Source organism: Salmo trutta, chromosome 3 (assembly GCF_901001165.1).
Source record: "Salmo trutta chromosome 3, fSalTru1.1, whole genome shotgun sequence".
Lineage (NCBI taxonomy): Eukaryota > Metazoa > Chordata > Actinopteri > Salmoniformes > Salmonidae > Salmo > Salmo trutta.
Window position 1 is genome coordinate 65,502,045 of NC_042959.1, and position 24,607 is coordinate 65,526,651.

At 47.5% G+C, this 24,607-nt stretch overlaps 1 protein-coding gene across 1 annotated transcript in view; it reads right to left on the reverse strand.

Annotated features, from left to right (window-relative positions):
- Window positions 1-18,266, reverse strand: part of LOC115184178 (glutamate receptor ionotropic, kainate 5) — a 127,780-nt gene extending 109,514 nt beyond the window's left edge. Inside the window, exons 1-2 of the mRNA XM_029745204.1 lie at window positions 17,857-18,266; window positions 17,264-17,406 (exon numbers count right to left, since the gene is read on the reverse strand). The gene's annotated coding sequence lies outside the window, so the exon portion shown is untranslated. The remainder of the gene's footprint in view (window positions 1-17,263; window positions 17,407-17,856) is intronic.
- Window positions 18,267-24,607: the final 6,341 nt, after the last annotated feature.

The following is a 24,607-nucleotide window of genomic DNA, read 5'->3' on the forward strand; positions in this document are numbered from 1 at the left end:
TGGCAGGGGAAACGCTGTTGCAGTAGTCTAGTGTAAGAGGGGTTATGGCAGGGGAAACGCAGTTGCAGTAGTCTAGTGTAAGAGGGGTTATGGCAGGGGAAACGCTGTTGCAGTAGTCTAGTGTAAGAGGGGTTATGGCAGGGGAAACGCTGTTGCAGTAGTCTAGTGTAAGAGGGGTTATTGCAGGGGAAACGCTGTTGCAGTAGTCTAGTGTGAGGGTTTATCGCAGTGGAAACGCTGTTGCAGTAGTCTAGTGTGAGGGTTTATGGCAGGGGAAACGCTGTTGCAGTAGTCTAGTGTAAGAGGGTTTATGGCAGGGGAAAAGCTGTTGCAGTAGTCAAGTGTAAGAGGGGTTATGGCAGGGGAAACGCTGTTGCAGTAGTCTAGTGTAAGAGGGGTTATTTCAGGGGAAACGCTGTTGCAGTAGTCTAGTGTGAGGGTTTATCGCAGTGGAAACGCTGTTGCAGTAGTCTAGTGTGAGGGTTTATGGCAGGGGAAACGCTGTTCCAGTAGTCTAGTGTAAGAGGGGTTATGGCAGGGGAAACGCTGTTGCAGTAGTCTAGTGTGAGGGTTTATGGCAGGGGAAACGCTGTTGCAGTAGTCTAGTGTAAGAGGGGTTATGGCAGGGGAAACGCTGTTGCAGTAGTCTAGTGTAAGAGGGTTTATGGCAGGGGAAACGCTGTTGCAGTAGTCTAGTGTAAGAGGGGTTATGGCAGGGGAAATGCTGTTGCAGTAGTCTAGTGTGAGGGTTTATGGCAGGGGAAACGCTGTTGAAGTAGTCTAGTGTAAGAGGGGTTATGGCAGGGGAAACGCTGTTGCAGTAGTCTAGTGTAAGAGGGGTTATGGCAGGGGAAACGCTGTTGCAGTAGTCTAGTGTAAGAGGGGTTATTGCAGGGGAAACGCTGTTGCAGTAGTCTAGTGTGAGGGTTTATGGCAGGGGAAAAGCTGTTGCAGTAGTCTAGTGTAAGAGGGGTTATGGCAGGGGAAACGCTGTTGCAGTAGTCTAGTGTAAGAGGGGTTATTGCAGGGGAAACGCTGTTGCAGTAGTCTAGTGTGAGGGTTTATGGCAGGGGAAACGCTGTTCCAGTAGTCTAGTGTAAGAGGGGTTATGGCAGGGAAACGCTGTTCCAGTAGTCTAGTGTGAGGGGTTATGGCAAGGAAATGCTGTTGCAGTAGTCTAGTGTAAGAGGGGTTATGGCAGGGGAAACGCTGTTGCAGTAGTCTAGTGTGAGGGTTTATGGCATGGGAGACGCTGTTGCAGTAGTCTAGTGTAAGAGGGGTTATGGCAGGGGAAACGCTGTTGCAGTAGTCTAGTGTAAGAGGGTTTATGGCAGGGGAAACGCTGTTCCAGTAGTCTAGTGTAAGAGGGTTATGGCAGGGGAAACGCTGTTGCAGTAGTCTAGTGTAAGAGGGTTATGGCAGGGGAAATGCTGTTGCAGTAGTCTAGTGTAAGAGGGTTTATGGCAGGGGAAACACTGTTGCAGTAGTCTAGTGTAAGAAGGGTTATGGCAGGGGAAACGCTGTTGCAGTAGTCTAGTGTAAGAGGGTTTATGGCAGGGGAAACGCTGTTGCAGTAGTCTAGTGTAAGAGGGTTTATGGCAGGGGAAACGCTGTTGCAGTAGTCTAGTGTAAGAGGGTTTATGGCAGGGGAAACGCTGTTGCAGTAGTCTAGTGTAAGAGGGGTTATTGCAGGGGAAACGCTGTTGCAATAGTCTAGTGTAAGAGGGTTTATGGCAGGGGAAACGCTGTTGCAGTAGTCTAGTGTAAGAGGGGTTATTGCAGGGGAAACGCTGTTGCAAAAGTCTAGTGTAAGAGGGTTTATGGCAGGGGAAACGCTGTTGCAGTAGTCTAGTGTAAGAGGGGTTATGGCAGGGGCAACGCTGTTGCAGTAGTCTAGTGTAAGAGGGGTTATGGCAGGGGAAACGCTGTTACAGTAGTCTAGTGTAAGAGGGGTTATGGCAGGGGAAACGCTGTTGCAGTAGTCTAGTGTAAGAGGGGTTATGGCAGGGGAAACGCTGTTGCAGTAGTCTAGTGTAAGAGGGGTTATGGCAGGGGAAACGCTGTTGCAGTAGTCTAGTCTAAGAGGGTTTATGGCAGGGGAAACGCTGTTGCAGTAGTCTAGTGTAAGAGGGGTTATTGCAGGGGAAACGCTGTTGCAGTAGTCTAGTGTGAGGGTTTATCGCAGGGGAAACGCTGTTGCAGTAGTCTAGTGTGAGGGTTTATGGCAGGGGAAACGCTGTTGCAGTATTCTATTGTAAGAGGGGTTATGGCAGGGGAAACGCTGTTGCAGTAGTCTAGTGTAAGAGGGGTTATGGCAGGGGAAACGCTGTTGCAGTAGTCTAGTGTAAGAGGGTTTATGGCAGGGGAAACACTGTTGCAGTAGTCTAGTGTAAGAGGGGTTATGGCAGGGGAAACACTGTTGCAGTAGTCTAGTGTAAGAGGGGTTATGGCAGGGGAAACGCTGTTGAAGTAGCCTAGTGTAAGAGGGTGTATGGCAGTGGAAACGCTGTTGCAGTAGTCTAGTGTAAGAGGGGTTATGGCAGGGGAAACGCTGTTCCAGTAGTCTAGTGTAAGAAGGGTTATGGCAGGGGAAACGCTGTTGCAGTAGTCTTGTGTGAGGGTTTATGGCAGGGGAAACGCTGTTGCAGTAGTCTAGTGTAAGAGGGGTTATGGCAGGGGAAACGCTGCTGCAGTAGTCTAGTGTAAGAGGGGTTATGGCGGGGGAAACGCTGTTGCAGTAGTCTAGTGTAAGAGGGGTTATGGCAGGGGAAACGCTGTTGCAGTAGTCTAGTGTAAGAGGGGTTATGGCAGGGGAAACGCTGTTGCAGTAGTCTAGTGTGAGGGTTTATGGCAGGGGAAACGCTGTTGCAGTAGTCTAGTGTGAGGGGTTATGGCAGGGGAAACGCTGTTGCAGTAGTCTAGTGTAAGAGGGTTTATGGCAGGGGAAACGCTGTTCCAGTAGTCTAGTGTAAGAGGGGTTATGGCAGGGGAAACGCTGTTGCAGTAGTCTAGTGTAAGAGGGGTTATGGCAGGGGAAACGCTGTTGCAGTAGTCTAGTGTAAGAGGGTTTATGGCAGGGGAAACGCTGTTGCAGTAGTCTAGTGTGAGGGTTTATGGCAGGGGAAACGCTGTTGCAGTAGTCTAGTGTAAGAAGGGTTATGGCAGGGGAAACACTGTTCCAGTAGTCTAGTGTGAGGGTTTATGGCAGGGGAAACGCTGTTACAGTAGTCTAGTGTAAGAGGGGTTAAGGCAGGGGAAACGCTGTTGCAGTAGTCTAGTTTGAGGGTTTCTGGCAGGGGAAACGCTGTTCCAGTAGTCTAGTGTGAGGGTTTATGGCATGGGAAACACTGTTCCAGTAGTCTAGTGTAAGAGGGTTTATGGCAGGGGAAACGCTGTTTTAGTAGTCTAGTGTAAGAGGGTTTATGGCAGGGGAAACGCTGTTGCAGTAGTCTAGTGTAAGAGGGTTTATGGCAGGGGAAACGCTGTTGCAGTAGTCGAATGTAAGAGGGTTTATGGCAGGGGAAACACTGTTCCAGTAGTCTAGTGTGAGGGGTTATGGCAGGGGAAACGCTGTTGCAGTAGTCTAGTGTAAGAGGGGTTATGGCAGGGGAAACGCTGTTCCAGTAGTCTAGTGTAAGAGGGGTTATGGCAGGGGAAACGCTGTTGCAATAGTCTAGTGTGAGGGATTATGGCAGGGGAAACGCTGTTCCAGTAGTCTAGTGTAAGAGGGTTTATGGCAGGGGAAACGCTGTTGCAGTAGTCTAGTGTAAGAGGGGTTATGGCAGGAGAAACACTGTTGCAGTAGTCTAGTGTAAGGGGTTATGGCAGGGGAAACACTGTTGCAGTAGTCTAGTGTAATAGGGGTTATGGCAGGGGAAACGATGTAGCAGTAGTCTAGTGTGAGGGTTTATGGCAGGGGAAACACTGTTGCAATAGTCTAGTGTAAGAGGGGTTATGGCAGGGGAAACGCTGTTCCAGTAGTCTAGTGTAAGAGGGTTTATGGCAGGGGAAACACTGTTGCAGTAGTCTAGTGTAAGAGGGTTTATGGCAGGGGAAACGGTGTTGCAATAGTCTAGTGTAAGAGGGGTTATGGCAGGGGAAACGCTGTTCCAGTAGTCTAGTGTGAGGGGTTATGGCAGGGGAAACACTGTTCCAGAAGTCTAGTGTGAGGGTTTATGGCAGGGGAAACGCTGTTGCAGTAGTCTAGTGTAAGAGGGGTTATTGCAGGGAAAAAGCTGTTCCAGTAGTCTAGTGTGAGGGTTTATGGCAGGGGAAACGCTGTTGCAGTAGTCTAGTGTAAGAGGGGTTATGGCAGGAGAAACACTGTTGCAGTAGTCTAGTGTGAGGGTTTATGGCAGGGGAAACTCTGTTGCAGTAGTCTAGTGTGAGGGTTTATGGCAGGAGAAACACTGTTGCAATAGTCTAGTGTAAGAGGGGTTATGGCAGGGGAAACGCTGTTCCAGTAGTCTAGTGTGAGGGGTTATGGCAGGGGAAATGCTGTTGCAGTAGTCTAGTGTGAGGGTTTATGGCAGGAGAAACACTGTTGCAATAGTCTAGTGTAAGAGGGGTTATGGCAGGGGAAACGCTGTTCCAGTAGTCTAGTGTGAGAGGGGTTATGGCAGGGGAAACGCTGTTGCAGTAGTCTAGTGTAATAGGGGTTATGGCAGGGGAAACGCTGTTGCAGTAGTCTAGTGTAAGAGGGGTTATGGCAGGGGAAACGCTGTTGCAATAGTCTAGTGTGAGGGTTTATGGCAGGGGAAACGCTGTTCCAGTAGTCTAGTGTTAGAGGGTTTATTGCAGGGGAAACACTGTTGCAGTAGTCTAGTGTGAGGGTTTATGGCAGGGGAAACGCTGTTGCAGTAGTCTAGTGTAAGAGGGGTTATGGCAGGGGAAACGCTGTTGCAGTAGTCTAGTGTGAGGGGTTATGGCAGGGGAAACGCTGTTGCAGTAGTCTAGTGTAAGAGGGGTTATGGCAGGGTAAACGCTGTTCTAGTAGTCTAGTGTGAGGGTTTATGGCAGGGGAAACGCTGTTGCAGTAATCTAGTGTAAGAGGGGTTATGGCAGGGGAAAAGCTGTTCCAGTAGTCTAGTGTGAGGGGTTATGGCAGGGGAAACGCTGTTCCAGTAGTCTAGTGTAAGAGGGGTTATGGCAGGGGAAACGCTGTTGCAGTAGTCTAGTGTAAGAGGGGTTATGGCAGGGGAAACGCTGTTGCAATAGTCTAGTGTGAGGGTTTATGGCAGGGGAAACGCTGTTGCAGTAGTCTAGTGTAAGAGGGTTTATGGCAGGGGAAACGCTGTTACAGTAGTCTAGTGTAAGAGGGGTTATGGCAGGGGAAACGCTGTTGCAGTAGTCTAGTGTAAGAGGGGTTATGGCAGGGGAAACGCTGTTGCAGTAGTCTAGTGTAAGAGGGTTTATGTCAGGGGAAACACTGTTGCAGTAGTCTAGTGTAAGAGGGTTTATGGCAGGGGAAACGCTGTTGCAGTAGTCTAGTGTGAGGGATTATGGCAGGGGAAACGCTGTTCCAGTAGTCTAGTGTGAGGGTTTATGGCAGGGGAAACGCTGTTGCAGTAGTCTAGTGTGAGGGGTTATGGCAGGGAAAACACTGTTGCAGTAGTCTAGTGTAAGAGGGGTTATGGCAGGGGAAACGCTTTTGCAGTAGTCTAGTGTGAGGGGTTATGGCAGGAGAAACGCTGTTCCAGTAGTCTAGTGTAAGAGGGGTTATTGCAGGGGAAACGCTGTTGCAGTAGTCTAGTGTAAGAGGGGATTTATGGCAGGGGAAACGCTGTTCCAGTAGTCTAGTGTGAGGGTTTATGGCAGGAGAAACACTGTTGCAATAGTCTAGTGTAAGAGGGGTTATGGCAGGGGAAACGCTGTTCCAGTAGTCTAGTGTAAGAGGGTTTATGGCAGGGGAAACACTGTTGCAGTAGTCTAGTGTAAGAGGGTTTATGGCAGGGGAAACGCTGTTGCAATAGTCTAGTGTATGAGGGGTTATGGCAGGGGAAACGCTGTTCCAGTAGTCTAGTGTGAGGGGTTATGGCAGGGGAAACACTGTTCCAGTAGTCTAGTGTGAGGGTTTATGGCAGGGGAAACGCTGTTGCAGTAGTCTCGTGTAAGAGGGGTTATGGCAGGGGAAAAGCTGTTCCAGTAGTCTAGTGTAAGAGGGTTTATGGCAGGGGAAACGCTGTTCCAGTAGTCTAGTGTTAGAGGGTTTATGGCAGGGGAAACACTGTTGCAGTAGTCTAGTGTGAGGGGTTATGGCAGGGGAAACACTGTTGCAGTAGTCTAGTGTGAGAGGGGTTATGGCAGGGGAAACGCTGTTCCAGTAGTATAGTGTAAGAGGGGTTATGGCAGGGGAAATGCTGTTGCAGTAGTCTAGTGTAAGAGGGTTTATGGCAGGGGAAACGCTGTTGCAGTAGTCTAGTGTAAGAGGGGTTATGGCAGGAGAAACACTGTTGCAATAGTCTAGTGTAAGAGGGGTTATGGCAGGGTAAACGCTGTTCCAGTAGTCTAGTGTGAGGGTTTATGGCAGGGGAAACGCTGTTGCAGTAGTCTAGTGTAAGAGGGGTTATGGCAGGGTAAACGCTGTTCCAGTAGTCTAGTGTGAGGGTTTATGGCAGGGGAAACGCTGTTGCAGTAATCTAGTGTAAGAGGGGTTATGGCAGGGGAAAAGCTGTTCCAGTAATCTAGTGTAAGAGGGGTTATGGCAGGGGAAACGCTGTTGCAGTAGTCTAGTGTAAGAGGGGTTATGGCAGGGGAAAATCTGTTCCAGTAGTCTAGTGTAAAAGGGGTTATGGCAGGGGAAACACTGTTGCAGTAGTCTAGTGTGAGGGTTTATGGCAGGAGAAACACTGTTCCAGTAGTCTAGTGTAAGAGGGGTTATGGCAGGGGAAACGCTGTTGCAATAGTCTAGTGTGAGGGATATGGCAGGGGAAACGCTGTTGCAGTAGTCTAGTGTAAGAGGGTTTATGGCAGGGGAAACGCTGTTCCAGTAGTCTAGTGTAAGAGGGGTTATGGCAGGGGAAACGCTGTTGCAGTAGTCTAGTGTAAGAGGGGTTATGGCAGGGGAAACGCTGTTGCAGTAGTCTAGTGTAAGAGGGTTTATGGCAGGGGAAACGCTGTTGCAGTAGTCTAGTGTAAGAGGGGTTATGGCAGGGGAAACGCTGTTCCAGTATTCTAGTGTAAGAGGGTTTATGTCAGGGGAAACACTGTTGCAGTAGTCTAGTGTAAGAGGGTTTATGGCAGGGGAAACGCTGTTACAGTAGTCAAGTGTAAGAGGGGTTATGGCAGGGGAAACGCTGTTGCAGTAGTCTAGTGTAAGAAGGGTTATGGCAGGGGAAACACTGTTCCAGTAGTCTAGTGTGAGGGTTTATGGCAGGGGAAACGCTGTTACAGTAGTCAAGTGTAAGAGGGGTTATGGCAGGGGAAACGCTGTTGCAGTAGTCTAGTTTGAGGGTTTCTGGCAGGGGAAACGCTGTTCCAGTAGTCTAGTGTGAGGGTTTATGGCAGGGGAAACACTGTTCCAGTAGTCTAGTGTAAGAGGGGTTATGGCAGGGGAAACGCTGTTCCAGTAGTCTAGTGTAAGAGGGTTTATGGCAGGGGAAACGCTGTTGCAGTAGTCTAGTGTAAGAGGGTTTATGGCAGGGGAAACGCTGTTGCAATAGTCTAGTGTGAGGGATTATGGCAGGGGAAACGCTGTTGCAGTAGTCTAGTGTAAGAGGGGTTATGGCAGGGGAAACGCTGTTGCAGTAGTCTAGTGTGAGGGGTTATGGCAGGGGAAACGCTGTTGCAGTAGTCTAGTGTAAGAGGGGTTATGGCAGGGGAAACGCTGTTGCAGTAGTCTAGTGTGAGGGGTTATGGCAGGGGAAACGCTGTTGCAGTAGTCTAGTGTAAGAGGGTTTATGGCAGGGGAAACGCTGTTGCAGTAGTCTAGTGTAAGAGGGGTTATGGCAGGGGAAACGCTGTTGCAGTAGTCTAGTGTAAGAGGGTTTATGGCAGGGGAAACACTGTTGCAGTAGTCTAGTGTGAGGGTTTATGGCAGGGGAAACGCTGTTGCAGTAGTCTAGTGTAAGAGGGGTTATGGCAGGGGAAACGCTGTTGCAGTAGTCTAGTGTGAGGGTTTATGGCAGGGGAAACACTGTTCCAGTAGTCTAGTGTAAGAGGGGTTATGGCAGGGGAAACGCTGTTTTAGTAGTCTAGTGTAAGAGGGTTTATGGCAGGGGAAACGCTGTTGCAGTAGTCTAGTGTAAGAGGGTTTATGGCAGGGGAAACGCTGTTGCAGTAGTCGAATGTAAGAGGGTTTATGGCAGGGGAAACGCTGTTCCAGTAGTCTAGTGTGAGGGGTTATGGCAGGGGAAACGCTGTTGCAGTAGTCTAGTGTAAGAGGGGTTATGGCAGGGGAAACGCTGTTGCAGTTGTCTAGTGTAAGAGGGGTTATGGCAGGGGAAATGTTGTAGCAGTAGTCTAGTGTGAGGGTTTATGGCAGGGGAAACACTGTTGCAGTAGTCTAGTGTAAGAGGGGTTATGGCAGGGGAAACGTTGTAGCAGTAGTCTAGTGTGAGGGTTTATGGCAGGGGAAACACTGTTGCAATAGTCTAGTGTAAGAGGGGTTATGGCAGGGGAAACGCTGTTGCAGTAGTCTAGTGTAAGAGGGTTTATGGCAGGGGAAACGCTGTTGCAGTAGTCTAGTGTGAGGGGTTATGGCAGGGGAAACGCTGTTGCAGTAGTCTAGTGTAAGAGGGTTTATGGCAGGGGAAACGCTGTTGCAGTAGTCTAGTGTAAGAGGGTTTATGGCAGGGGAAACGCTGTTGCAGTAGTCTAGTGTGAGGGTTTATGGCAGGGGAAACGCTGTTGCAGTAGTCTAGTGTAAGAAGGTTATGGCAGGGGAAACACTGTTCCAGTAGTCTAGTATGAGGGTTTATGGCAGGGGAAACGCTGTTGCAGTAGTCTAGTGTAAGAGGGTTATGGCAGGGGAAACGCTGTTGCAGTAGTCTAGTTTGAGGGTTTCTGGCAGGGGAAACGCTGTTGCAGTAGTCTAGTGTAAGAGGGGTTATGGCAGGGGAAACGCTGTTGCAGTAGTCTAGTGTAAGAGGGTTTATGGCAGGGGAAACACTGTTGCAGTAGTCTAGTGTAAGAGGGTTTATGGCAGGGGAAACGCTGTTGCAGTAGTCTAGTGTAAGAGGGGTTATGGCAGGGGAAACGCTGTTGCAGTAGTCTAGTGTGAGGGGTTATGGCAGGAGAAACGCTGTTCCAGTAGTCTAGTGTAAGAGGGGTTATTGCAGGGGAAACGCTGTTCCAGTAGTCTAGTGTAAGAGGGGTTATGGCAGGGGAAACACTGTTGCAGCAGTCTAGTGTGAGGGGTTATGGCAGGGGAAACGCTGTTGCAGTAGTCTAGTGTAAGAGGGTTATGGCAGGGGAAACGCTGTTCCAGTAGTCTAGTGTGAGGGTTTATGGCAGGGGAAACACTGTTCCAGTAGTCTAGTGTAAGAGGGGTTATGGCAGGGGAAACGCTGTTCCAGTAGTCTAGTGTAAGAGGGTTTATGGCAGGGGAAACGCTGTTGCAGTAGTCTAGTGTAAGAGGGTTTATGGCAGGGGAAACGCTGTTGCAATAGTCTAGTGTGAGGGATTATGGCAGGGGAAACGCTGTTGCAGTAGTCTAGTGTAAGAGGGGTTATGGCAGGGGAAACGCTGTTGCAGTAGTCTAGTGTGAGGGGTTATGGCAGGGGAAACGCTGTTGCAGTAGTCTAGTGTAAGAGGGGTTATGGCAGGGGAAACGCTGTTGCAGTAGTCTAGTGTGAGGGGTTATGGCAGGGGAAACGCTGTTGCAGTAGTCTAGTGTAAGAGGGTTTATGGCAGGGGAAACGCTGTTGCAGTAGTCTAGTGTAAGAGGGGTTATGGCAGGGGAAACGCTGTTGCAGTAGTCTAGTGTAAGAGGGTTTATGGCAGGGGAAACACTGTTGCAGTAGTCTAGTGTGAGGGTTTATGGCAGGGGAAACGCTGTTGCAGTAGTCTAGTGTAAGAGGGGTTATGGCAGGGGAAACGCTGTTGCAGTAGTCTAGTGTGAGGGTTTATGGCAGGGGAAACACTGTTCCAGTAGTCTAGTGTAAGAGGGGTTATGGCAGGGGAAACGCTGTTTTAGTAGTCTAGTGTAAGAGGGTTTATGGCAGGGGAAACGCTGTTGCAGTAGTCTAGTGTAAGAGGGTTTATGGCAGGGGAAACGCTGTTGCAGTAGTCGAATGTAAGAGGGTTTATGGCAGGGGAAACGCTGTTCCAGTAGTCTAGTGTGAGGGGTTATGGCAGGGGAAACGCTGTTGCAGTAGTCTAGTGTAAGAGGGGTTATGGCAGGGGAAACGCTGTTGCAGTTGTCTAGTGTAAGAGGGGTTATGGCAGGGGAAATGTTGTAGCAGTAGTCTAGTGTGAGGGTTTATGGCAGGGGAAACACTGTTGCAGTAGTCTAGTGTAAGAGGGGTTATGGCAGGGGAAACGTTGTAGCAGTAGTCTAGTGTGAGGGTTTATGGCAGGGGAAACACTGTTGCAATAGTCTAGTGTAAGAGGGGTTATGGCAGGGGAAACGCTGTTGCAGTAGTCTAGTGTAAGAGGGTTTATGGCAGGGGAAACGCTGTTGCAGTAGTCTAGTGTGAGGGGTTATGGCAGGGGAAACGCTGTTGCAGTAGTCTAGTGTAAGAGGGTTTATGGCAGGGGAAACGCTGTTGCAGTAGTCTAGTGTAAGAGGGTTTATGGCAGGGGAAACGCTGTTGCAGTAGTCTAGTGTGAGGGTTTATGGCAGGGGAAACGCTGTTGCAGTAGTCTAGTGTAAGAAGGTTATGGCAGGGGAAACACTGTTCCAGTAGTCTAGTATGAGGGTTTATGGCAGGGGAAACGCTGTTGCAGTAGTCTAGTGTAAGAGGGTTATGGCAGGGGAAACGCTGTTGCAGTAGTCTAGTTTGAGGGTTTCTGGCAGGGGAAACGCTGTTGCAGTAGTCTAGTGTAAGAGGGGTTATGGCAGGGGAAACGCTGTTGCAGTAGTCTAGTGTAAGAGGGTTTATGGCAGGGGAAACACTGTTGCAGTAGTCTAGTGTAAGAGGGTTTATGGCAGGGGAAACGCTGTTGCAGTAGTCTAGTGTAAGAGGGGTTATGGCAGGGGAAACGCTGTTGCAGTAGTCTAGTGTGAGGGGTTATGGCAGGAGAAACGCTGTTCCAGTAGTCTAGTGTAAGAGGGGTTATTGCAGGGGAAACGCTGTTCCAGTAGTCTAGTGTAAGAGGGGTTATGGCAGGGGAAACACTGTTGCAGCAGTCTAGTGTGAGGGGTTATGGCAGGGGAAACGCTGTTGCAGTAGTCTAGTGTAAGAGGGTTATGGCAGGGGAAACACTGTTGCAGTAGTCTAGTGTGAGGGGTTATGGCAGGGGAAACGCTGTTGCAGTAGTCTAGTGTAAGAGGGTTTATGGCAGGGGAAACGCTGTTGCAGTAGTGTTAAAGGAATTTTATATCTTTGATGATAATAATCAAGAATCAATTCGCCTTGACTAATGCCCAAGGTTTGTAAGACAATGGGTTAAAATAATTAGGCAAGGACTCAGCTTTCTGCAAAAGGTATCTGTAGCTTTTATTCAGAGAACGTTCTGAGGTCAGGATAACAAAACAGTCATTATATAGTTCTTGCTTTCTTACGCACATGCATTTACACACACTGTTGGTGACCTGTCTCCCCCACAACCTTCTCACCCTCTTTATCACTCTCCCGAACTCGCCTGTTCCTTTCCCTCAAGATAAGAAATGCTTTGAAGCTTCCACTCCCAGAACCATCTGTCTCCTGGTGTCCCTCGTAATTGCATATACACATTCCTTTCCCTATCACATGGTTCCTGAACTTTCCAGAACTAATCGAACTTATCTATCCCTACATTGATCATTACATTGATTATTCATTAACCATTCTGTATGACTAATAATTCATCATGGTCTATTGATTCATTTACCTTTAATAGATAATTCTCTTATCAATTAGTCTAGTGTAAGAGGGTTTATGGCAGGGGAAACGCTGTTGCAGTAGTCTAGTGTGAGGGTTTATGGCAGGGGAAACGCTGTTGCAGTAGTCTAGTGTAAGAAGGGTTATGGCAGGGGAAACACTGTTCCAGTAGTCTAGTGTGAGGGTTTATGGCAGGGGAAACGCTGTTGCAGTAGTCTAGTGTAAGAAGGGTTATGGCAGGGGAAACACTGTACCAGTAGTCTAGTGTGAGGGTTTATGGCAGGGGAAACGCTGTTACAGTAGTCAAGTGTAAGAGGGGTTATGGCAGGGGAAACGCTGTTGCAGTAGTCTAGTTTGAGGGTTTCTGGCAGGGGAAACGCTGTTCCAGTAGTCTAGTGTGAGGGTTTATGGCAGGGGAAACACTGTTCCAGTAGTCTAGTGTAAGAGGGGTTATGGCAGGGGAAACGCTGTTCCAGTAGTCTAGTGTAAGAGGGTTTATGGCAGGGGAAACGCTGTTGCAGTAGTCTAGTGTAAGAGGGTTTATGGCAGGGGAAACGCTGTTGCAATAGTCTAGTGTGAGGGATTATGGCAGGGGAAACGCTGTTGCAGTAGTCTAGTGTAAGAGGGGTTATGGCAGGGGAAACGCTGTTGCAGTAGTCTAGTGTGAGGGGTTATGGCAGGGGAAACGCTGTTGCAGTAGTCTAGTGTAAGAGGGTTTATGGCAGGGGAAACGCTGTTGCAGTAGTCTAGTGTAAGAGGGGTGTTATGGCAGGGGAAACGCTGTTGCAGTAGTCTAGTGTAAGAGGGTTTATGGCAGGGGAAACACTGTTGCAGTAGTCTAGTGTGAGGGTTTATGGCAGGGGAAACGCTGTTGCAGTAGTCTAGTGTAAGAGGGGTTATGGCAGGGGAAACGCTGTTGCAGTAGTCTAGTGTGAGGGTTTATGGCAGGGGAAACACTGTTCCAGTAGTCTAGTGTAAGAGGGGTTATGGCAGGGGAAATGCTGTTTTAGTAGTCTAGTGTAAGAGGGTTTATGGCAGGGGAAACGCTGTTGCAGTAGTCTAGTGTAAGAGGGTTTATGGCAGGGGAAACGCTGTTGCAGTAGTCGAATGTAAGAGGGTTTATGGCAGGGGAAACGCTGTTCCAGTAGTCTAGTGTGAGGGGTTATGGCAGGGGAAACGCTGTTGCAGTAGTCTAGTGTAAGAGGGGTTATGGCAGGGGAAACGCTGTTGCAGTTGTCTAGTGTAAGAGGGGTTATGGCAGGGGAAACGTTGTAGCAGTAGTCTAGTGTGAGGGTTTATGGCAGGGGAAACACTGTTGCAGTAGTCTAGTGTAAGAGGGGTTATGGCAGGGGAAACGTTGTAGCAGTAGTCTAGTGTGAGGGTTTATGGCAGGGGAAACACTGTTGCAATAGTCTAGTGTAAGAGGGGTTATGGCAGGGGAAACGCTGTTGCAGTAGTCTAGTGTAAGAGGGTTTATGGCAGGGGAAACGCTGTTGCAGTAGTCTAGTGTGAGGGTTTATGGCAGGGGAAACGCTGTTGCAGTAGTCTAGTGTAAGAGGGTTTATGGCAGGGGAAACGCTGTTGCAGTAGTCTAGTGTGAGGGTTTATGGCAGGGGAAACGCTGTTGCAGTAGTCTAGTGTAAGAAGGGTTATGGCAGGGGAAACACTGTTCCAGTAGTCTAGTATGAGGGTTTATGGCAGGGGAAACGCTGTTACAGTAGTCTAGTGTAAGAGGGTTATGGCAGGGGAAACGCTGTTGCAGTAGTCTAGTTTGAGGGTTTCTGGCAGGGGAAACGCTGTTCCAGTAGTCTAGTGTAAGAGGGGTTATGGCAGGGGAAACACTGTTCCAGTAGTCTAGTGTAAGAGGGTTTATGGCAGGGGAAACGCTGTTTTAGTAGTCTAGTGTAAGAGGGTTTATGGCAGGGGAAACGCTGTTGCAGTAGTCTAGTGTAAGAGGGTTTATGGCAGGGGAAACGCTGTTGCAGTAGTCGAATGTAAGAGGGTTTATGGCAGGGGAAACACTGTTCCAGTAGTCTAGTGTGAAGGGTTATGGCAGGGGAAACGCTGTTGCAGTAGTCTAGTGTAAGAGGGCTTATGGCAGGGGAAACGCTGTTCCAGTAGTCTAGTGTAAGAGGGGTTATGGCAGGGGAAACGCTGTTCCAGTAGTCTAGTGTAAGAGGGGTTATGGCAGGGGAAACGCTGTTCCAGTAGTCTAGTGTAAGAGGGTTTATGGCAGGGGAAACGCTGTTCCAGTAGTCTAGTGTAAGAGGGTTTATGGCAGGGGAAACGCTGTTCCAGTAGTCTAGTGTAAGAGGGGTTATGGCAGGGGAAACTCTTTTCCAGTAGTCTAGTGTAAGAGGGTTTATGGCAGGGGAAACGCTGTTCCAGTAGTCTAGTGTAAGAGGGTTTATGGCAGGGGAAACGCTGTTGCAGTAGTCTAGTGTAAGAGGGGTTATGGCAGGGGAAACGCTGTTGCAGTAGTCTAGTGTAAGAGGGGTTATGGCAGGGGAAACGCTGTTATATGTGTTACAGCTGGATGAGTCAACAGATGTGGCGGGCCTGGCACAACTCCGGGTATATGTCTGTTATGTTTATGGGGGTCAATTAAGGAAGACATCCTCTTCTGCAAACCGGGACAACATGAGAGGATATTTTTTAAATGAACTTTGGTGCTCAAAATGTGTTGGTATCTGTACTAATGGTGCAAAAGCCATGACAGGCAGACATAGTGGAATGGTAACGCGCGTGCAAGCAGTTGCTCCCGATGCCACTTGGGTACACTGCAGCATCAACTGAGAGGCTCTTGCTGCCAAAGGAATGCCTGACAGCTTGAAAGATGTTTTGAACACCACAGTGAAAATGGTTAGCTTTTCTGAATTATGCAAGGATATGAGCAGCGACCATGTAATGCTTGTTATCAAGGGGCAAAGTATTGACACGTTTTTTTTAAATTGAGAGACGAGCTTAAAGTTTTCTTTACTGACCATCATTTTCACTTGTCTGACCGCTTGCATGATGATGAGTTTGTCACACAACTGGCCCATCTGGGTGATGTTTTTTCTCGACTGAATGATCTGAATCTAGGATTACAGGGACTCTCCGCAACTATATTCAATGTGCGGGACAAATTAAGGCTATGATTAAGAAGTTGGAGCTCTTCTCTGTCTGCATTAACAAGGACAACACACATAGGTCTTTCCATCATTGTATGATTTTTTTGTGTGCCAATCAACTCAAGCTTACAGACAATGTCAAATGTGATATAGTGAAGCACCTGAGTGAGTTGGGTACGCAATTACGCAGGTACTTTCCTGAAACGGATAACACAAACAACTGGATTCGTTATCCCTTTCATGCCCTGCCTCCAGTCCACTTACTGATATCTGAACAAGAGAGCCTCATTGAAATTGCAACAAGCGGTTCTGTGAAAATTGAATTTAATCAGAAGGCACTGCCAGATTTCTGGATTGGGCTGCGCTCAGAGTATCCTGCCTTGGCAAATCGAGCTGTTAAGACACTGATGCCCGTTGCAACCACGTACCTATGTGAGAGTGGATTCTCGGCCCTCACTAGCATGAAACTAAATACAGGCACAGACTATGTGTGGGAAATGATTTAAGACTGAGACTCTCTCCAATAACATTGCAGAGTTATGTGCGTCCTTTCAAGCACAACCTTCTCATTAACCTGTGGTGAGTTATTCACAATCTTCGATTAACAAATAAGGTTTTATATGTAAGATGGTTAAATAAAGAGCAAAAATATTGATTATTATTATATTATTATTTGTGCCATGATCCTATAAGAGCTCTTTGTCACTTCCCACGAGCCGGGTTGTGACAAAAACTCACACTCATTCTTATGTTTAATAAATGTATTATATAGTGTGTGTGGGCAGGCTTACAATGATGGCAAAAAACAACATTTGAGAGTGCGCTGACCCTGGTGCTAGAGGGGGTACGCAGCTGGAGGTTGAATGTTTGAAGGGGTACGGGACTATAAAAAGATTGGGAACCACTGATCTAGTATAAAGTGTTGTACCAGTTTAAGTGGTCTATGGTAGAGGTAGATTTCTGAAATGCTATAAAGGCAAAATGTACCTTTTCTAAAAGCATGCTTTTGTACCTGTGGACTATATGTAAGAAAGGTACTATCTGAGGTTTGAACTGGGGTACAATTACGTCCCTATAACTGAAGTCAGAAAGGTCCTACCTTACAGGTTACCACTACAGTAACAAATCCTAACCTGTTTTTCTAAGAGTGTATTCTATTCTATGTACCCTGCAACACTGGACATGTAACAGTTATATCATTACAGCTTGTATTAAACATCTCTGTCTCTTCCCAGTACTATAACCCTTATCTAACCTATGTCAGCTGTTAAAGAGGCCGAACTGACACCTCCTCTCTGCATGCAGCCACAGGGGAGAGACGGCCCATTTGAGGTGAAACATTACAGTCCACTCAGTGTATCAGTTCCAATCAATACTAATGTGTGGATGTTCCCGCGCTGACAGCCCAGTACCCACAGGAGCATGTAGTGTGCTAGGCTGTTGGCTGGGCTCATGGTGGTGGGTTGGAGGTGTAAGAAGAGGAGAGAACTGCTGTGTTGTTGGCTGATTTCTCACCAAACTGTTTGACACAAACACCACAGAACACACAGCCTGCCCTCTCCGGCATCACACACGCATGCACGCACACACCAACAGACTGGCGTAGAATGGTCATCGTGGAAAAACACAGAGACTGTGTCCACAGCTTTTACAGCTACTGTACTGGCTGTGTCAATATAGAGACTGCCCTGTTTTCTCTGAGTGTCAATTCAAACAGAGTGTGGAGAGTGTGGAGAGACAGAGAGATGGAGAAGAAGAGGGGGAAGAGGCAAGGAGGGAGGGAGGGGGCAGGACAGAGAGGAGAGGAACACATGGAATTGAGCCATTCAGATTTTATAAAAATCCATCACACTAGAGGCTTGTTTATGTCTGTGTGGAGGATGGATGGATGATGAAAAGAGGACGGAAGGAAGGAGTGATGGAGGGAGACATTGCAGACCTTTAGGGGAAAACAGGCAGAAATATGTTGAAATGGAAGCAAGGAAATGGAGGAAAAACTCATCAGGGATGCATATGGTGTGGCTAAATGACAAACGAGAGAAAGGGGGGTAAAGAAAAAGAGAGAGAGATAACAAGAAAGAAAGGATGAAAAGAGAAAATAGAGAAAATGGCTAGAGAGAGAGAAAGAGAAAAAGAGGGAGAGAAAGATAGAGAGCGAAAGGAAGAAGATGAGGAATAGACACTCACCCATTCCAGTGGCCTCTCCACAGGCGAGCACAATCCCGTCTCTGTGATGCCATCCTGGGTAGGAGCAGAGAGAGATCCTGGAGCTCCCTCCTCAGAATACCAATAGGGTAGCTATTATCAGCTCACAGACACACACACTGGCACTGAAGAGGAAAACGCCAGACACACACACACACACACACACACACACACACACACACACACACACACACACACACACACACACACACAAAGTCATGTCTGAGGCCGACACTTTAATATCAACTCTCACAAACCTTTATCTAATTTCTGGCTTTATTTTTCTTTGTCTCTCTTTCCATGACCCCCTTTCCCTTGCTCTCTTTCTATGCCTCTCTCTCTCTCTATGAAAATAATTACAGCATTAGACAAGCCTGAAAAAAACATCAAAATATACTGCGACACTCACACACTCACACTTACACACACACACACACTCACACACACACACACACACACACACACACACACACACACACACACACACACACACACACACACACACACACACACACACACACACACACACACACACACACACACACACACACACACACACACACACACACACTCACCGTGTATACCATTTACACAATCCCAATGTAACGCAGCAGTCCCAATGACGATGCCGGCCGTATGTTGCAGTTGCAGTCTGTTCCGGGTAGAATGGTGTTAAACAGGAATAAGCACCCTGTTATCATCCGTTTCCCATCTCATGGATTCCTCTCCTCTCCTCCGTCTGATGCCCAGATAAGAGGATGAAAGACCAGACTCACTTCTCTTTTCTCTCCATAGTGTCTATTCTCTTATTCTCCTTAATTCATTGGTTAGTTCAAGGTTTTCGTTATCCCTGCTACCAGTGTACTTTGCTGTGATGCCATGACACTCGACTGAAAACTGCATTTACTAACTCACCCTCTCTCTCTCTCCTTGCTCAATTGTATCCCCGTACCTTCTCAGCTCTCTCTCCAATCCAATCAGCACTGCCTCCCTCCTTCTGTCCCTCCCTCTGTCCCTCCCTCTGTCCCTCCCTCTACTCCCTCCTACTCTGTTGCCTCCCCCCTCCTTCTTATCACCCACTCCCTCTTTCTCTCTCTCTGTTTCTCTCTCTGGTTTTCTAAAAGACAAATATCAACTGCCCCCGTCTCTATCAGTCTTGGAGATAAGCATTTGAAAAAAACAGAAAGAGAAAATCAACACACACACACACACACACACACACACACACACACACACACACACACACACACACACACACACACACACACACACACACACACACACACACACACACAGAGGACAGTAATCATACGGATGTCCTCCTTCCCCAGCTGGAGTGAATGACCCTGACAGGACTTGACATGGTTACATGCTCAGGGTGACAAACAAAATCACACACTTCATACACACCCAGACCTACACACAAACAAGTGTATGTGCGCACACACACACACACACACACACACACACACACACACACACACACACACACACACACACACACACACACCAGACTCTGCTACATGCTCAGGGAGACAAACCACAATCACAGGACCTCAGAGTAAACACACAGGCACAGATAGCTTACATCTCAACAAACACAGATGAAGATACACACACGGTTGAACACACACATACATTTATCCCCCACCCGACACACAGAACAGAGCAGCTCGCCTGTGGCAACATCCTGGCACTTCAGAGGGGAAGAGGGGAACTCCTCATCACTATTTATGTATAACTTCCAGACAGACACTCCCACCAGACAGACAGTCACATGAGGAATACTCCACAACATGACAGCCACACTCCCACCAGACAGACAGTCACATGAGGAATACTCCACAACATTTAAATAAAATGTATTTAACCTTTATTTAACCAGGAAAAGCACATTCAGACCAAGAGTCTCTTTTTCAAGGGAGACCTGGCCAAGAAGGCAGCAACAATCAATAAAAAAAATATGTTATTTTTATTTAACCTTTATATAAGTAAGTCAGTTAGGCAAGCATAAAATAAGCATTTACACTCCTTTGTAACAGAGTCTCCCATCAATATTTTAAATTCATTCAGTGGCACTAACTTATCTAGATGAAGAATGGATTGTAGACTATTCCATGCCTCTGGTGCACAAGAAGAGAAAGCAGTCTTGCCTAATACTATGAATGTCCTGGGGACTTTAAGTAGCAACCACCTAGCAGACCAGGTATGGTAACTGCTGGTGGTGAAGGAGACCAGACTACAGAGGTAAAGAGGGAGTTTACCCAAAAGGGATTTGTAGATTAACACATACAAATGTATCTTTCTGTGCATATAAAGTGAGGTCCAACCAACCATTTGGTACAATGTGCAATGGTGAGTGAGCGACTTGGCATTTGTATTAAAGCGCAAGGATGCATGAATAACAGAGTCCAGTCTCTGTAAGATGGAGGAGGCTGCGTGCATATACAACAAGTCAACATAATCAATTACAGAGAGGCCTGAACAAGCTTCTTTCTAGCCATAAGCAGGAAAAGTCTTATTACGAAAATAAAACACAATTTCAATTTAAGCTTACGAACATGACGGCCACACTCCCACCAGACAGACAGTTACGAGGAATACTCCACAACATGACAGCCACACTCCCACCAGACAGACAGTCACGAGGAATACTCCACAACATGACAGCCACACTCCCACCAGACAGACAGTCACGAGGAATACTCCACAACATGACAGCCACACTCCCACCAGACAGAACAATCCCAACAGAAACTCATATTCTTCTGCTCCTCTCACATGTTCCGGCTCCACCACGTATTCATCCACTATGTGTGACATTACAACTCTTTCACATAGCAGTTGTCATGTTGTCCTCTCTCCTCTCTTTTAACTCGTTAGTATCCAAATTGTCACACCGTCTCAGTCATTTTCTCCATTGACCCTATTTCAGTATGACTTCTGTTGCCCTGCGAGAGTGACTGAATGTCTCTCCCATCTTATTTGTCCAGTTGTCCACTCCCCTCTCCCATAATGATCTATCCTGCCTCCCCATGTCTCTGGCACTGCACGTGTGTCACATTTGTCCAAACCCCTTTCCCATGTTTGCTATCAATTCTCCACATACAGTTGAAGTCGGAAGTTTACATACACCTTAGCCAAATACATTTAAACTCAGTTTTTCACAATTCCTAACATTTCATCCGAGTAAAAATTCCCTGTCTTAGGTCAGTTAGGATCACCACTTTATTTTAAGAATGTGAAATGTCAGAATAATAGTAGAGAAAATGATTCATTTCAGCTTTTATTTCTTTCATCACATTCCCAGTGGGTCAGAAGTTTACATACATTCAATTAGTATTTGGTAGCATTGCCTTCAAATTGTTTAACTTGGGTCAAACGTTTCAGGTAGCCTTCCACAAACTTCCCACAAAAGTTGGGTGAATTTTGGCCCATTCCTCCTGACAGAGCTGGTGTAACTGAGTCAGGTTTGTAGGCCTCCTTGCTCGCACATGCTTTTTCAGTTCTGCCCACACATTTTCTATAGGATTGAGGTCAGGGCTTTGTGATGGCCACTCCAATACCTTGACTTTGTTGTCCTTAAGCCATTTTGCCACAACTTTGGAAGCATGCTTGGTGTCATTGTCCATTTGGAAGACCCATTTGCGACCAAGCTTTAACTTCCTGAATGATGTCTTGAGATGTTGCTTCAATATATCCACAATATTTTCCTCCTTCATGATGCTATCTATTTTGTGAAGTGCACCAGTCCCTCCTGCAGCAAAGCACTCCCACAACATGATGCTGCCACCCCCGTGCTTCACGGTTGGGATGGTGTTCTTCGGCTTGCAAGCCTCCCCCTTTTTCCTCCAAACATAACGATGGTCATCATGGCCAAACAGTTCTATTTTTATTTCATCAGACCAGAGGACATTTCCCAAAAAGTACGATCTTTGTCCCTATGTGCAATTGCAAACCATAGTCTGGCTTTTTTATGGCAGTTTTGGAGCAGTGGCTTCTTCCTTGCTGAGCGGCCTTTCAGGTTATGTCGATATAGGACTTGTTTTACTGTGGATATAGATACTTTTGTACCTGTTTCCTCCAGCATCTTCACAAGGTCCTTTGCTGTTTTTCTGGGATTGACCCTATCCCCTCCTCTCTTCTCCAGACCATTTCCGGAGACCTTCTCCCTTACCTCACCTCGCTCATCAACTCATCCTTGACCGCTGGCTACGTCCCTTCCGTCTTCAAGAGAGCGAGAGTTGCACCCCTTCTGAAAAAACCTACACTCGATCCATCCGATGTCAACAACTACAGACCAGTATCCCTTCTTTCTTTTCTCTCCAAAACTCTTGAACGTGCCGTCCTTGGCCAGCTCTCCTGCTATCTCTCTCAGAATGACCTTCTTGATCCAAATCAGTCAGGTTTCAAGACTGGCCATTCAACTGAGACTGCTCTTCTCTGTGTCACGGAGGCTCTCTCTCCTCTGCTCTCATCCTTCTAGACCTATCTGCTGCCTTTGACACTGTGAACCATCAGATCCTCCTCTCCACCCTCTCCGAGTTGGGCATCTCCGGCGCGGCCCACGCTTGGATTGCGTCCTACCTGACAGGTCGCTCCTACCAGGTGGCGTGGCGAGAATCTGTCTCCGCACCACGTGCTCTCACCACTGGTGTCCCCCAGGGCTCTGTTCTAGGCCCTCTCCTATTCTCGCTATACACCAAGTCACTTGGCTCTGTCATATCCTCACATGGCCTCTCCTATCATTGCTATGCAGACACACAATTAATCTTCTCCTTTCCCCCTTCTGATAACCAGGTGGCGAATCGCATCTCTGCATGTCTGGCAGACATATCAGTGTGGATGACGGATCACCACCTCAAGCTGAACCTCGGCAAGACGAAGCTGCTCTTCCTCCCGGGGAAGGACTGCCCATTCCATGATCTCGCCATCACGGTTGACAACTCCATTGTGTCCTCCTCCCAGAGTGCTAAGAACCTTGGCGTGACCCTGGACAACACCCTGTCGTTCTCCACTAACATCAAGGCGGTGACCCGATCCTGTAGGTTCATGCTCTACAACATTCGCAGAGTACGACCCTGCCTCACACAGGAAGCGGCGCAGGTCCTAATCCAGGCACTTGTCATCTCCCGTCTGGATTACTGCAACTCGCTGTTGGCTGGGCTCCCTGCCTGTGCCATTTAACCCCTACAACTCATCCAGAACGCCGCAGCCCGTCTGGTGTTCAACCTTCCCAAGTTCTCTCACGTCACCCCGCTCCTCCGCTCTCTCCACTGGCTTCCAGTTGAAGCTCGCATCCGCTACAAGACCATGGTGCTTGCCTACGGAGCTGTGAGGGGAACGGCACCTCCGTACCCTCAGGCTCTGATCAGGCCCTACACCCAAACAAGGGCACTGCGTTCATCCACCTCTGGCCTGCTGGCCCCCCTACCTCTGAGGAAGCACAGTTCCCGCTCAGCCCAGTCAAAACTGTTCGCTGCTCTGGCACCCTTATGGTGGAACAAGCTCCCTCACGATGCCAGGACAGTGGAGTCAATCACCACCTTCCGGAGACACCTGAAACCCCACCTCTTTAAGGAATACCTAGGATAGGATAAAGTAATCCTTCTAACCCCCCCCAAAAAAAGATATAGATGTACTATTGTAAAGTGGTTGTTCCACTGGATATCATAAGGTGAATGCACCAATTTGTAAGTCGCTCTGGATAAGAGCGTCTGCTAAATGACTTAAATGTAATGTAAATGTAAATTTGCACTTTTCGCTCCACAGTACGTTCATCTCTAGGTGACAGAATGCGTCTCCTTCCTGAGCGGTATGATGGCTGTGTGGTCCCATGGTGTTTATACTTGTGTACTATTGTTTGTACAGATGAACGTGGTACCTTCAGGCGTTTGGAATTTGCTCCCAAGGATGAACCAGACATGTGGAGGTCAACAATTTTTTTTCTGAGGTCTTGGCTGATTTCTTTGATTTTCCCATGATGTCAAGCAAAGAGGCATTGAGTTTGAAGTTAGGCCTTGAAATACATCCACAGGTACACCTCCAATTGACTCAAATGATGTCAATTAGCCAATCAGAAGCTTCTAAAGCCATGACATTTTTTGGAATTTTCCAAGCCATTTAAAGGCACAGTCAACTTAGTGTATGTAAACTTCTGACCCACTGGAATTGTGATACAGTGAATTATAAGTGAAATAATCTGTCTGTAAACAATTGTTGGAAAAATTACTTGTGTCATGCACAAAGTAGATGTCCTAACCGACTTGCCAAAACTATAGTTTGTTAACAAGAAATTTGTGGAGTGGCTGAAAAACGAGTTTTAATGACTCCAATCTAAGTAAGTGTATGTAAACTTCCGACTTCAACTGTACATTCATTATGTTGTCCTGTCCCGCTTTCTCATTGTCATGTCAAGATGTCCTACCCCCTCTCTTATATTTGGTGTCATCTTCATTCCATGTTGACCAATCATATGGTCCATGTCATTATTCCATCATGTTGTGCTAACCCGTATCTCATAGTGTAGGTGTCCTGCCCTCTGTCGCTCATACTGGAGAAGACAGCACTGAAATGTTTGCTTTGATATTTATCTCTGCTTTTTATTTTCACTTCGCATTTAGTCAAATATTAGCCAAGTCTTGATTGACCTTTGAAAAGGTTAATGGGCAAACAGCACTGTATCACATATTATTCATGTTTGGAGTTGTCAGTGTGTGTGTCTGTTCCCAGAGGGGAGGGGCCAGAGCCACAATGTTCCATGTCGGTACCCATAGCTCCGGCCTACAGAAAAAAGTCTACTCAGTCCTCTGTCTCTCCCATTCAATCACATCCACAACTATACCGCCCCCACTGCCCTGGCCCCTGTGCTGCTTAGAAGAGGTGCTTGGGGTGCCTCACTGTGTCTGTGTCTGTGTCTGTGTGTCTGTGTGTGTGTGTGTGTGTGTGTGTGTCTGTGTGTGTATCAGTGTCTGATAAGTCCAGCCCTGAACAGTACATACTGTTTGCTGTAGTTAAGTGTTTTTTGCATATACACCTGACCAAAATATTTCAGGCTCTCTTTCTCCCCTGCCTTTCTCTGATGTCTACTCTGAGCTGTCCTCTCTACCTCTCCCTTCCTCTTTCCCTCCATCCCTACATCTCTCCCTTGTACACCAATATGCATTCAACAGCTGCTCTCTCTCTGATCTCTAGCCCAAACCCCACCCCCTCGTTCACACATTTATACACACTGTTTTTACCGAACAAATACGTACAACACACATGTACACTCGTATATTCCTCGAGGGTTAGAGCGGATGGAGCACAGATGCACAGTCATACACA